We start from the raw sequence: 14,431 nt of genomic DNA, 5'->3' as shown, positions 1-14,431 counted from the left end.
GGTTCATTCATGGCAAAAGGAGGATCTTGTCACCCAGCAATAGAACAGAGGATTTTGCGAGATTTAGGCCCCTGTAACCCAGGCACAGCAGGGGTTCATTCACGGCAAAAGGGGGTTCATGTCACCCAGCAATAGAACAGAGGATTTTGAGAGAATGAGACCAATGTCACCCAGGCACAGCAGCGGTTTGTATACGTCAAAAATGGTAAAATGTCACCCGACAATTGAAAATAAGATTGTTTTCAATTTAGGGCACTAAAATGTGCACTTTTTTGCATTAAAATGGCTCTAAAATAGTCCTTGAAAAGAGGGATGTAAAAGGAAGTAAAATGTGCTTAAGAGTATGGCAACTGCTCTGCAAACAAATGTGTATAGGGAAATAACATAAAATAAAATAACTAAAAATTACAAATTATTAACCTGCAACTCAGAAAAGGAGGTGGATATGGAGTCAGAGGTTGAGGAGGCGGTGAATGTAGTGTGAATGGAGTGTGAATGGAGGATGAGGAGGTAGCCAACAATGTTTTTTTATTTTTTTTTATTGGGGTAGGTAGCCCCCTAAATAATCATTGCACTTGACTTGAGTACAAGAATGTATTTTTGATGGTGGTGTAAATGTCTATTCTGCACAAGGTACAGATAAGTCTTGTGGGATCCAAGCCTGGTTCATTTTAATGAACGTGAGCTTGTCCACGTTGGCTGTGGACAGGCGGCTGCGCTTGTCTTTGATGACGCCCCCTGCCTAATCACACGTTCAGATAATACACTGGCTGCAGGGCTCCAAGGCGTAAAGGGCAAGCTCAGACCATGTGCCCAATTTGGAGACCCAGAAGTTGAAGGGGGCAGACCCATCATTCAGTATGTGTAGGCGTGTGCACACATACTGCTCCACCATGTTGGTGAAATGCTGCCTCCTGCTAAGACGTTCCATATCAGCTGGTTGTTGTGGCGTGCTGACAAAGCTTTTCCACATTTTGGCCATGCTAATCCTGCCTTCTGAGGTGCTGGCGGTGCCCCAGCTGCGTTGGCGACCTCTTCCTCGTCCTCTGCCTTCGCCTTGTGCTTCCACTGTGCCCCCGCTGTCAGGTTTACCAGCGTGCTCTTGTACTCGCGCATCTTACGATCACGCTCCAGTGACGGAATTAAGAATGATACGTTGTTCTTGTAACTGGGATCCAGCCGCGTGGCCACCCAGTGATCAGCACAAGTTAGAATGTGGGCAACTCGGCGATCGTTGCGGAGACACTGCAGCATGTAATCGCTCATGTGTCCCAGGCTGCCCAGAGGCAACGAAAAGCTGTCCTCTGTGGGAGGTGTATTGTCTGTGTCCTTTGTATCCCCCCATCCATGCACCAGTGATGGCAATGAGCTGGTCTGGGTGCCACCCTGCTGTGAACATGGTTCCTCCTCCTACATCTCCTTCTCCTCATCCTCCAGAACTGTGCCCTGGCTGGACAATTGTGTACCTTGGGTTTGTGGGTGCTGGAACCCAGCCTCAGAGCCACTTGGGAATGACTGGCCAGAAACCCTATGAAATGGTCCCTCTTCCTCCTCCTCCTCCTGTGCCACATCCTCTTCCATCATCGCCATGAGCGTTTTTCAAAGAGGCATAGAAGTGGCATAGTAACGCTGACAACGGTGTTATCGGCACTGACCATGTTGGTGGAGTACTCGAAACAGCGCAACAAGGAATACAGGTCTCGCATGGAGGCCCAGTCATTGGTGGTGAAGTAGTGCTGTTCCGCCAAGCAACTCACCCGTGCGTGCTGCAGCTGAAACTCCACTATCGCCTGCTGCTGCTCGCACAGTCTGGCCATCATGTGCAAGGTGGAGTTCCACCTTGTGGGCATGTCTCATATGAGGCGGTAAGCGGGAAGGCCAAAGTTACGCTGCAGCGTTGACAGGCGAGCAGTAGCAGGGGGAGAACCCCGAAAGCGCGCACAGATGACCCGCACTTTATTCAGCAGCTCTGACATGTCGAGTAATTTTTAAGGAATCTCTGCACCACCAAATTCAGCACATGCGCCAGGCAAGGGATGTGCGTCAAATCAGCTAGTTTCAGAGCTGCTACGAGATTTCACCCATTATCGCACACCACCAGGCCAGGCTTGAGGCTGACTGGCACAAATCACTCATCGGTCTGTTGTTCAAGACCCATCCACAGCTCCTGCGCGGTGTAGGGTTTGTACCCCAAACAGATAAATTTTAAAACTGCCTGCTGTCGTTTACCCCTGGCTGTGCTGAAGTTGGTGGTAAAGGTTCTACGCTGACCGGATGAGGAGCTGGTAGAGGACGAGGAAGCAGAGTAGGAGGAGGAAGCAACAGAAGGCAAACTGAAGCGCCCTGCAATCCTCGGTGGTGGAAGGACATGCGCCAAACTGCTATCCGCCTCAGGCCCAGCCACCACTGCATTTACCCAGTGTGCTGTTATGGAGATATAACAGCCTTGACCGTGCATACTGGTCAGGTGCACCTTCCCACAGATGGCGTTGCGCAGTGCACACATGATTTTGTCCCCTACTTGGTTGTGAAGGGAAGGGATGGTTCACCTTGAAAAGTAGTGGCGGCTGGGTACTGTGGGACAGCCACCGCCATAAGGCCTTTAAAACTATCCGTCTCCACCAGACGGAATGATAGCATTTCAAAGGCAAGTCATTTAGAAATGCTGGCATTCAGGGCTAGGGATCGCGGGTGGGTAGGGGGGTACTTCCTCTTCCTCTCCAGCGTTTGGGATATGGAGAGCTGAACACTTCCGTGGGATATTGTGGAGATGCTTGGTGACCCAGGTGTTGGTGTTGCTGGCAGATCCTCTGTTTGCGGGTTGCTAGATGGCACTGTCACTCCAGAGGTGGATGAAGAGGCCGCTACTGCAGCAGAAGAGGAAGCAGGAGGAGCCAGAGACCTTTCTTGATTTTTTAGGTGTCTACTCCACTGCAGCTCGTGCTTTGCACTTAAATGCCTGGTCATGCAGGTTGTGCTCAGGTTTAGAACGTTTATGCCTCGCTTCAGGCTCTGATTGCACAGCGTGCAAACCACTCGTGTCTTGTCATCAGCACATTGTCTGAAAAACTGCCACGCCAGAGAACTCCTTGGAGCTCGCTTTGGTGTGCTCGGTCCCTTGCTGCGGTGGGCAGTAGGAGGCGTACTGTCTAGAGCAGTGGTTCTTAACCTGGGTTCGATCGAACCCCAGGGGTTCGGTGAGTCAGTCTCACGGGTTCGGCCGCCGGCCCTGGGGGGCCGCTTTGATAGGTGGCTGCCACAAGACAGGAAAATATTTATTTCTTGTTACTCAGACTCCTTTTGCGCCCGCTGCGGCTCATGATCAGAAGAGCCGAGCGAGCGCAATTATTTTGCTTCCGCCAGCCGCCGGATGTGAGCGGCATATGACGACATGACGTCATATCCGGCGGTGGCGGATCTAGTGACTGCACAGCATGGTGGCGGCGGCGGCATCCTGTCCCTCCTGCACACAGACACCGGCATCACTGAGCTAAGCTGACCTGTTGTACTACAGGTAAGAGTAAAGGGTCTTGGAGGACCTATTGTGTATTGTATTTAAGGGGTCAGCATTGCATTGGAGGGGGGTTAGCAGTGTATTAGGCAAAGGAGGGATCATCAGTGTATTAGGGGAAGGGTTTTATTCACTTTGTGCACCTATGTATAAATATATACCTATGTTTTGAATTTGAAAAAATCATATTTAATTTTTCCAATTAAGAAGGGTTCGGTGAATGCGCATATGAAACTGGTGGGGTTCAGTACCTCCAACAAGGTTAAGAACCACTGGTCTAGAGGATGGCCTCTCCGCTTTTGCACCCTGCTCCCTCTTCTGCTGTGCTGGTGGCTCTGTGCGACCACCGCCTCTTCCTCCGAACTACATCAGTCACTTGCATGACCTTAATTCCATGTGGGGTCGAGGACCTCATCGTCCTCCACATCATCTTCCACCCAGTCTTCACCCCTGACTTCCTTGTTGATCTGCACATTTTCGAAAGCCCCAGCAGTTGGCACCTGTGTTTCATCATCATCCGAGACATGCTGCGATGGTCCTCCCATGTATTCATCTTGAAAAATAAGTGGTTGGGCATCGGTGCACTCAATCTCTTCCACTTCTGGGGCAGGGCTAGGAGGATGGCCCTGGGAAACCCTGCTAATAGAGTCATCAAAAAGCAGAAGAGACTGCTGCATGACTTGGGGCTCAGACTGCTTGACTGATTTGCAAGGGGGTGAAGTGAAAGACTGATGGACATCGGCTGCAGGTGCCAACTGTTATCTTTCAGCATGAGGCTGGGTGAGAGACAATGTGAAGGAACTAGATCCACTGTCAGCAACCCAATCTACTATCGCCTGTACTTGTTCAGGCCTCACCTTTCGTAGAGCCGCATTAGGCCCGACCAAATACCGCTGCAGGTTTTGTCATCTACTCGCACCTGAGGAAGGGGTTTCACTTGTGCGTGTAGCTGGCACAGATCGACCACGTCCTCTCCCTGCAACAGGAGCTCCACCAGCAGCACCACGACTTGGGCCGCGTCCCTTATTTGACGCTCTCCTCATATTTATTAAATTTAGGATCTTGCCTTAAATGGGTGTTAAATTAATAGTAGAATAGAACGACAGTATGTAAAGGGTGTATGTCACACGGCCTGAACCAAACTAGGCCTCAATAAAATATTTTTTTGCCCAAAATGGCTGTATTTTAAATGCCTGATTTAAACCCCTGTATGTAGGGGGGGTATCTCACACGGTCTGAACCAGTGTAGGCCTGAAGTAAATATATCTTTGCACAAAAAGGCTGTATTTCAAATGGCTGTATTTCAAATGCCTAATTCAAACCCCTGTATGTATAGGGGGGATCACACACGCCCGGAACCAGTGTAGGCCTGAAGTAAATATATCTTTGCACAAAAAGGCTGTATTTCAAATGACTGTATTTCAAATGCCTTATTCAAACCCCTGTATGTAGAGGTAGTATCTCAGAGGGCCTGAACCTCTGTAGACCCGAAGTAAATATATCTTTGCACAAAATGGCTGTATTTCAAATGTCTGTATTTTAAATGCCTGATTCAAACCCCTGTATATAGGGGGGTATCTCACACGGTCTGAACCAGTGTAGGCCTGAAGTAAATATATGTTTCCACAAAAAAGATGTATTTCAAATGACTGTATTTCAAATGCCTAATTCAAACCCCTGTATGTATAGGGGGGATCACACACTCCCTGAACCAGTGTAGGCCTGAAGTAAATTTATCTTTGCACAAAAAGGCTGTATTTCAAATGGCTAATTCAAACCCCTGTATGTAGAGGGGGTATCTCACAGGGCCTGAACCTCTGTAGGCCTGAATTCAATATTGGTGCACCAAATGGCAGTATTTAAAATCTCTGAATGTAACCCAAATTTAATAAGGGTGTATCTCACAATGACATCTGCATCAAAGGCTGGCAACTAAAATTTTTGTGCCCATATGAGTGTTTGTTTAAAAACTGAATTTGACAGCAGTATACAGGGAGTGCAGAATTATTAGGCAAGTTGTATTTTTGAGGATTAATTTTATTATTGAACAACAACCATGTTCTCAATGAACCCAAAAAACTCATTAATATCAAAGCTGAATATTTTTGGAAGTAGTTTTTAGTTTGTTTTTAGTTTTAGCTATTTTAGGGGGATATCTGTGTGTGCAGGTGACTATTACTGTGCATAATTATTAGGCAACTTAACAAAAAACAAATATATACCCATTTCAATTATTTATTTTTACCAGTGAAACCAATATAACATATCAACATTCGCAAATATACATTTCTGACATTCAAAAACAAAACAAAAACAAATCAGTGACCAATATAGCCACCTTTCTTTGCAAGAACACTCAAAAGCCTGCCATCCATGGATTCTGTCAGTGTTTAGATCTGTTCACCATCAACATTGCGTGCAGCAGCAACCACAGCCTCCCAGACACTGTTCAGAGAGGTGTACTGTTTTCCCTCCTTGTAAATCTCACATTTGATGATGGACCACAGGTTCTCAATGGGGTTCAGATCAGGTGAACAAGGAGGCCATGTCATTAGATTTTCTTCTTTTATGAAGTGATGTGATGGAGCATTGTCCTGCATGAAAATCATGTTTTTCTTGAAGGATGCAGACTTCTTCCTGTACCACTGCTTGAAGAAGGTGTCTTCCAGAAACTGGCAGTAGGACTGGGAGTTGAGCTTGACTCCATCCTCAACCCGAAAAGGCCCCACAAGCTTATCTTTGATGATACCAGCCCAAACCAGTACTCCACCTCCACCTTGCTGGCGTCTGAGTCGGACTAGAGCTCTCTGCCCTTTACTAATCCAGCCACGGGCCCATCCATCTGGCCCATCAAGACTCACTCTCATTTCATCAGTCCATAAAACCTTAGAAAAATCAGTCTTGAGATATTTCTTGGCCCAGTCTTGACGTTTCAGCTTGTGTGTCTTGTTCAGTGGTGGTCGTCTTTCAGCCTTTCTTACCTTGGCCATGTCTCTGAGTATTGCACACCTTGTGCTTTTGGGCACTCCAGTGATGTTGCAGCTCTGAAATATGGCCAAACTGGTGGCAAGTGGCATCTTGGCAGCTGCACGCTTGACTTTTCTCAGTTCATGGGCAGTTATTTTGCGCCTTGGTTTTTCCACACGCTTCTTGCGACCCTGTAGACTATTTTGAATAAAACGCTTGATTGTTCGATGATCACGCTTCAGAAGCTTTGCAATTTTAAGAGTGCTGCATCCCTCTGCAAGATATCTCACTATTTTTGACTTTTCTGAGCCTGTCAAGTCCTTCTTTTGACCCATTTTGCCAAAGGAAAGGAAGTTGCCTAATAATTATGCACACCTGATATAGGGTGTTGATGTCATTAGACCACACCCCTTCTCATTACAGAGATGCACATCACCTAATATGCTTAATTGGTAGTAGGCTTTCGAGCCTATACAGCTTGGAGTAAGACAACATGCATAAAGAGGATGATGTGGTCAAAATACTCATTTGCCTAATAATTCTGCACTCCCTGTATAAGCCTGTAATTTCACACGTACTAAGAGTGTGTTTTTTTAAAACCCCAGAAAATGATGGGTGTATTTCTACCTTAAATTGCACACTGACTTATACAGATGTTGTAGATTGCCCAAAAAAGATTTTTTTTTTGCTAACGGAATATGAAAGCTGTATATATTGAACTTGAATTTAACACTTGCAGATCTGGAAAATACAGTTTTTTTTAAAGAAAAATAGTGTGTTTTTCAAACCCCAGAAAATGATGGGTGTATTTCGACCTTAAATTGCACACTGACTAATACAGGTGTTGTAGATTGCCCAAAAAGTCATTTTTTGCTAACAGAATATGAAAACTGTATATATTAACCCCTTAAGGACTTATCGGTACGCCCTGTTTCCCGAGTCCTTAAGGACTCAGGGCGTACCGGTACGTTCTAAGTTTAAATTTACACTGTGGCGCGGCGAGGGTTAATTGTGACAGGATGCCGGCTGAAATCATTAAGCGGGCATCCTGTCACAACGCCGAGATCGGCGATCGCCGCAAACCGCAGGTAAATTCAGACCTGCAGTTTGCGGCTTTACCTGCGGTTTGCGGCGGCGATCGGGACCCGATGGCATGGAAGACAGAGCGATGTCTAAGGAAGGCATCGCGCTGCCTTCTGGTGAAGAGCCTGTGAGATCCAGCCCCCTGGATCTCACAGGCCCCGGAAGCTGTATTAGTAATACTCACTGTATTACTCATACAGCCAATGCATTCCAATACAGAAGTATTGGAATGCATTGTAAATGAATATACCACCAAAGTTCAAGTCCCAAAGTGAGACAAAAAAAAGTGAAAAAAAAGTTGAAAAAATATAGTCCCCCCCCCCAAAATTAAAAGTTTCAACTAAAAAGAAACCAAAACATCATTTTCCCCAAATAAAGTGAAAAAAATGGGTAAAAAATAAGGGGGGGGGGAGTATACATATTTGGTATCACCATGTCCTTATCGACCGGCTCTATAAACATATCACATGACCTAACCCCTCAGATGAACATCGTAAAAAGTAAAAAATAAATAAAAACTGTGCTAAATAAACAATTTTTTGTCACCTTGTCACAAAAAGTACAACAGCAAGCGATCAAAAAGTCCATCAAAATAGTACCAATCTAACCGTCACCTCATCCTGCAAAAAATGAGCCCCTACCTTAGTTATAATCGCTCAAAAACTGGAAAAAAAAAACTATGGCTCTCAGAATATGGAGACACTAAAACATGATTTTTTTGTTGTTTTAAAAATTATATTATTGTGTAAAACTTACATAAATAAAAAAAGTATACATATTAGGTATCGCCGCATCCGTATCGACCGGCTCTATAAAAATATCACATGACCTAACCCCTCAGATGAACACTGTAAAAAATGTAAAATAAAAACTGTGCTAAATAAACAATTTTTTGTCACCTTACATCACAAAAAGTGTAATAACAAGCGATCAAAAAGTCACACGCACCCCAAAATAGTGCCAATAAAAACATCATCTCATCCCGCAAAAATCATACCCTACCCAAGGTAATCGCCAAAAAACTGAAAAAATTATGGCTCTCAGACTATGGAAACACTAAAACATGATTTTGTTTTGCTTCAAAAAGAAATCATTGTATAAAACTTACATAAATAAATAAAAAGTATACATATTAGGTATTACCGCATCTGTGACAACCTGGTCTATAAAAATATCACATGATCTAACCTGTCAGATGAATTTTGTAAATAATAAAAAATAAAAACTGTGCCAAAACAGCTTTTTCTTGTTACCTTGCCTCAAAAAAAGTGTAATATAGAGCAAACAAAAATCATATGTACCCTAAACTAGTACCAACAATACTGCCACCCTATCCCATAGTTTCTAAAATGGGCCACTTTTTTGGAGTTTCTACTCTAGGGGTGCATCAGGGGTGCTTCAAATGGGACATGGTGTAAAAAAAACAGTCCAGCAAAATCTGCCTTCCCAAAACCGTATGGCATTCCTTTCCTTCTGCGCACTGCTGTGTGCCGGTACAGCTGTTTACGACCACATATGGGGTGTTTCTATAAACTACAGAATTAGGGCCATAAATATTGAGTTTTGTTTGGCTGTTAACCCTTCCTTTGTAACTGGAAAAAAATTATAAAAATGGAAAATCTGCCCAAAAAGTGAAATTTTGAAATTGTATCTCTATTTTCCATTAATTCTTGTGGAACACCTAAAGGGTTAACAATGTTTGTAAAATCAGTTTTGAATACCTTGAGGGGTGTAGTTTCTTAGATGGGGTCACTTTTATGGAGTTTCTACTCTAGGGGTGCATCAGGGGGCTTCAAATGGGACATGGTGTAAAAAAAAACAGTCCAGCAAAAACTGCCTTCCAAAAACCGTATGGCATTCCTTTCCTTCTGCGCCCTGCCATGTGCCCGTACAGCAGTTTACAACCACATATGGGGTGTTTCTGTAAACTAAAGAATCAGCGCCATAAATATTGAGTTTTATTTGGCTGTTAACCCTTCCTTTGTAACTGTAAAAAAATTATTAAAATAGAAAATCTGCCAAAAAAGTGAAATTTTGAAATTGTATCTCTGTTTTCCATTAATTCTTGTGGAACACCTAAAGGGTTAACAATGTTTGTAAAATCAGTTTTGAATACCTTGAAGGGTGTAGTTTCTTAGATGGGGTCACTTTAATGGAGTTTCTACTCTGGGGTGCATCAGGGGGACTTCAAATGGGACATGGTGTCAAAAGAACCAGTCCAGCAAAATCTGCCTTCCAAAAACCGTATGGCATTCCTTTCCTTCTGCACCCTGCCGTGTGCCCGTACAGTGGGATATGACCACATATGGAGTGTTTCTGTAAACTACAGAATCAGGGCCATAAATATTGAGTTTGGTTTGGCTGTTAACCCTTGCTTTGTAACTGGAAAAAAATTATTAAAATGGAAAATCTGCCAAAAAAGTGAAAAATGTGAAATTGTATCTCTATTTTCCATTAATTCTTGTGGAACACCTAAAGGGTTAACAAAGTTTGTAAAATCAGTTTTGAATACCCTGAGGGGTGTAGTTTATAGAATGGGGTCATTTTTGGGTGGTTTCTATTACGTAAGCAAAATGACTTCCGACCTGAACTGGTCTCTAAAAATTTCAAGATTTGCTTCTAAACTTCTAAGCCTTGTAACATCCCCAAAAAATAAAATAACATTCCCAAAATTATCCAAAACATGAAGTAGACATATGGGAAAAGTAAAGTAATAACTATTTTTTGAGGTATTACTATGTATTAGAAGTAGAGAAATTGAAACTTGGAAATTTGCAATTTACATTTTTTGGGGGGTAAATTGGGTATTTTTTATAAATAAAAATAGATTTTTTTTAACTTCATTTTACCAATGTCATCATGTGACGAACAAACAATCTCAGAATGGCCTGGATAAGTTCAAGCGTTTTAAAGTTATCAGCACTTAAATTGACACTAGTCAGATTTGCAAAAAATGGCCTTAAGGTGAAATTGGGCTAAGTCCTTAAGGGGTTAAACTTGAATTTAACACTTGCAGATCTGGAAAATACTGTTTTTTGAAGAAAAAAAAGTGTGTTTTTTAAACTTGAGAAAATGATGGGTGTATTTCTACCTTAAATTGCACACTGACTAATACAGATGTTGTAGATTGCCCAAAAAGTATTTTTCTGCTAACAGAATATGAAAGCTGTATATATTAAACTTGAATTTAACACTTGCAGATCTGGAAAATACTGTTTTTTGAAGAAGAAAAAAGTGTGTTTTTCAAACCCCAGAAAATGATGGGTGTATTTCTACCTTAAATTGCACACTGACTAATACAGATGTTGTAGTTTGCCCCCAAAAAATGGTGATTTGCAATGTCCCAAAAGCTTAGAATTAAAGGGCTTAAAGGGCTTTAAAACATATAACTGCACCGCTGAACGGCAAATAGGCTATTACTTTTTTCCACTTATACATGCCACAAAAGTCTTTAGAACATATAACTGCAACTTGAATGGCAAATAATATATATATGTATATATATTTTTGGCATTAAAGGGAGTCTTTACATTCCTTATATTGGAATGCTACCTTCCATATAGCTGTCCATCGCCGATTTTCTCAGAAAAACACTTTTATTCAATATGTTAATTAGCTTCTGAAGGTGCCCAGGGGCGGCGTTCATGTGGCCGTTGCCCAGGCCCCTCGTCGCTTTTCATATGAAGCCCCTCCCCTATCAACCCTCTGGCCCACCCTAGGTTCTTCTGATTACATCCTCCTCAGTGTGAAATCCAACGCCAGCGCCGTTCAACAGATTTGCCGCGCCTGCGCACTTCATTCCCCGTTATGGGCAGAGGCACAAGGCCGGCTAGATCGGAATGTAAAGGCTGGCACATGCTCATTAAACGCTCTTGTGCCTCTGCTCATAATGGGGAATGAAGTGCGCTGGCGCGGCGAATCTGTTGATCGGCGCTGGATTTCATTCAGTTACAGCAAACACATTTTATTGCAATAATGTCATTACTATATCCATGTTAGTTAACGCGTTTTATTGCTGCAAGATACTGCGTTTCTGAACAGAAGGGCCCTCTCTGTTAGCAACACCCCCCTACTTGCTGAGTCACTAACCTCCCACCATCTCTGCTACCACTAGCAGAAGAAGCTAAAGTACAGTAGATCTCATGTCTGAGAAATGGAAATACACACAGTAGCAGTAGGATTGGTGGCCACCCGACAGCTTAGGGAGGGTGGGCAGGGACTGGTGGTCCCCCCCCCCCTTGTTCTTATCCCCCTTAGTTTGGTTTCCCCACTGGCACCCGTTTTGTGTGGGCAGTTAGGGGTTAACATGCTGATCCGGTTGGGAGAGGAGGCGGGCGGCTAGGAGGGCTTATATGCCGCTGTCCCGCCTCTCCTCTTCCTCTTTGTGCGGAAGCGATTTTCGCTCTGTCTGCAGGAAGATGTCCGCCTCTGATGTTCCTCTGATGGAGGCTTTGAGGGCGAGAATGGCGGAGGGGGGTGAGGGATGGCTGCGCTCATTCTTGAGCAGCCTCGGTTCCCCTCAGCCTTCCTCCTCTCCTGGCTCGGCGTGTCCCCCTAGGGAGGTAATGTCCGCAGATCCCGATACTGTGGTGGGGGGCCGGCGGTCTGCACGGCACATCCGCCCCCCCGCTCGGTTCGGGCGCTCCCCCCCCTCCAGTTCCCCTTACCTTGCCTGCTACAGCCGTCGCTGGCGCTTCCCAGGCTCGCCGGCAGGTCCCCTGTGCTGCCGAGTCGGCGGTGGCTCCGCCCCTTCCTGTTCCCTCTCACCTCGTGTCCCGTCCTGCTGCCGCTGGTGTGACTGCGGCGTGGAGCGGCGGTTTAGTGATGGGAGCTCAGGCCAGCAGCTCTTCCTCCCATAGTCTCCCTCCCACTCCTCCTGCTTCTCAGCCTTTGCCCCCTCCTGTCCCCCATGAGCAGCTGCAGGGGGATGGGGCTCTGCCATCTGCGGCAGTTGTGGAAGTGCCCCCCCCCCTGCTCACAATGATGATGGGGTGCGGGTGGACCCTCCTTCTGCCCCTGCTGTAAATTCTTTCACCTTGCCACCCCCCCCCTCCCTTCCCCAGGGGTCACGCCGGCGCAGGGTTCGGTCCAGCTCGTCGTCCTCCTCTCCGGAGAGCAGGAGACGTGGTCGCCGCGGTTCCCGCAGACGTCACTCCCGCCGCAGGTCTGGTGGCTCGGCGTGGAGCAGGCGCTCCAGATCCTCCAGGTGGCGCTCGCCGTCCTCCTCTGAGGGGTCGCTGGCTGCGTCGGAGGAGTCTGGTCGTGTAGCACGTTCGCGTCGCGGTGGACGGTCGCGGCGTCACTCGTCCAGGGTCCGTGGCCTGGCTCCTGCGGCGACTGTTCAGTCTGAGGTTCCGATGCCTGTTCCTCCGGGGGTTCCTGTTTCTGCGTCCGGTGAGTACCATTCTGTGGTTGTGTTGGGGGCGGGAGCAGGGGATGTGAGCACGGGCGATTTCTCGAAGAGGGTGGGGGATGCGAACGCGGCCGAGTTGTTGCAGATGTTGTTGGATCGTTTGCAGCCGCCGGCCCCGGTTCTGTGTCCCCCTCCTCCCAGTGTTAAGCAGGCGCCTGTTCTGGCGGGGGTGCACAAGGATTCGTGCTATTGTGGGGTTAGCCTCCTGGGGGCCCACCTGGATGAGGCGGTTAAGGAGAAGGTGTGGGCTAACCAGTATGTGGATGTTTGGTCCCTCATATCGGTTGACCAACACACGGTTGATAAGGAACAGCGTTTCTCGGATAGACCTTCTGAGCGTAGACCCCGGGTGGCCAAGACCATGAACAATTGGTTGCAGGCCTTTTCTGTTTTGGGTTGTGTTATGGGACAGCGTCATCCTGAGCGCTGTGCTGAGCTGTTCGTCTATCAGGATATTATTTATAGTGCCTATAAATCGCACGGGGGCAGTGCATGGTGGCGGTACGATGAGGAGTTCCGCCGTCGGTTGGCGTTACATCTGGAGATGGGGTGGGGGGTGAAGGCGACGGATGTGTGGTTGCGGTTGATGGTCGCGCAGAGGCCCTCTCCCTTTCCAGCAGCGGCCGCTGGTTCAGGGGGATCACCTTCCCATGGACCGGTGGCCGTCCGCCGCCCCGGGTCTTGTTGGTTGTTCAACGAGGGGAACTGCAGGTTTGCCGGATTGTACAGGTTCAAGCATGAGTGCTCCGTCTGTGGCGGCCCTCACCCGGCTGGTAAATGCTCCCGCCCCGCGATTGGGCCTTCCAGGCAGTTTGTCCAAGGGGGAGTTAAGGACCCCGGTGAGCGTGGCAGAGATGGGCCCCTGGTTAGACAGGTATCCCAATAAACGGGCTGCTGCTCAGCTCCGTTTTGGCTTTTCCTTTGGGTTTTTTATTCCTTTTGTGCTTAACCGCTTACCGGTTTTTTCTGATAACTTGAAGTCTGCCCGGGAGTTACCGGAGGTTCTTCGGGAGAAGGTCGCTAAGGAGGTTTCGTTGGGCAGGATTAGGGGTCCGTTTGAGGTGCTGCCTTTCCCTAATTTGCGGGTTTCCCCGCTTGGCGTGGTTCCTAAGAAGGAACCAGGGAAGTTCAGGTTGATTCATCATTTGTCCCACCCTAAGGGTTCGTCAGTTAATGACGCCATTAGTCCAGAGGATGCTTCGGTGTCTTACGTCTCCTTTGACCGTGCGGTCGCGCTGGTTAGGGAGGCGGGCCAGGGGGCCCTTTTGGCCAAATCGGATATAGAGTCTGCTTTCCGCCTGCTTCCTGTTCACCCGGATTGTTTTAATTTGCTGGGTTGCTGTGTGGACGGCAGGTTTTACTATGATACCTGGGTTGCTCCATTTCGTGTCACTATTTTGAGTTGTTTGGTTCCTTTCTGGAATGGGTCGTTCGTTTTGAGTCGGGCTCTACGTCGG

This window comes from Bufo gargarizans, chromosome 2 (genome assembly GCF_014858855.1).
Source record: "Bufo gargarizans isolate SCDJY-AF-19 chromosome 2, ASM1485885v1, whole genome shotgun sequence".
Classification (NCBI taxonomy): domain Eukaryota; kingdom Metazoa; phylum Chordata; class Amphibia; order Anura; family Bufonidae; genus Bufo; species Bufo gargarizans.
The sequence above is the reverse complement of the archived record's forward strand: the minus strand, read 5'-3'. Positions refer to the sequence as shown.